Source organism: Adiantum capillus-veneris, chromosome 21 (genome assembly GCF_014529385.1).
Source record: "Adiantum capillus-veneris isolate H3 chromosome 21, ASM1452938v2, whole genome shotgun sequence".
NCBI classification, from domain to species: Eukaryota; Viridiplantae; Streptophyta; class Polypodiopsida; order Polypodiales; family Pteridaceae; genus Adiantum; species Adiantum capillus-veneris.
This window is the reverse complement of record NC_140951.1, coordinates 51,340,515-51,341,527: the sequence shown is the minus strand read 5'-3', so window position 1 is coordinate 51,341,527 and position 1,013 is coordinate 51,340,515.

Sequence of the window (1,013 nt, the reverse complement as noted above, 5' to 3'; positions counted from 1 at the left end):
CTTCCACATGTTCTGTCCAAAAGTGGTGAAACTTCAATTGAACATCTCCAACACCTAAGATCTCACATGTCTGCCCATTGCCTAGCTGAACATGATCTTTAGTGGTCACATAAGAGGTAAACCACTCCTTGTTTGGAGACACATGAAGTGATGCCCCTGAGTCTATAATCCAATCACTCAGTGCATTTCCATCAGATGCTGTAAGAAGAGCTGAGTCCATTGTATTCTTCAAGAAGTAGATGTCTCTTGACACTAGACTGTCATCCTCTGCAACAGTGTTTGTCACATTTATTTCTTGAATCTTCACTGAGGACTTGTTCTTCTCACCATGGTCTTCAGCTTTCTCTTTGCCTTTTTCTGCTTTCCATTCTCTGCAGTCTCTTTTCATGTGACCCGTCTTGCCACAATGGTAGCATTCTATGTCACTCTTGCCTTTAGCACTGCGGGACTTGCTACGAGACTGATTCCTCTTTCCCCCTTTGTACTTTTCTTTGGTCCTTCCCCTGACAACTAAGGCTGTTCCTTTGCCTTTTTCCATTGTCTTTCTATTGGTTTCTTCAGTAAGCAGACTTCCTTCTACACCTGCTATGTTCAAACCATCTGGAGGTGCAGAATTACTCAAAGCTGTGCGAAAAGTGTCCCAACTTTCCGGCAATGTGATCAACAGGAACATAGCTCTAACAGGTTCATCAAACTTGACACCTTGAGCTGACAACTGACTATAGATTGTGTTGAATTCATTCAGATGATTGGACATAGGTGTCCCTTCTTTCATCTTCAAGTCAACAAGCTTCTTAAGCCAGTATACCTGTGAAGCTGCACTCTGCTTCTCATAAAGATCACTCAGCTTTAACCATGCTTGATAAGCCGAAATCTCGTCTGCTACATTGAAGTAAACGCTTTCTGCCAAAGTCAGCATAATGGTAGAAAGTGCCAATTCATCCATTTCGCTCCATTCATCTTCGTCCATATCTTCTGGTTTTATCCCTTTGAGCTTTATAGATTTTATCTGC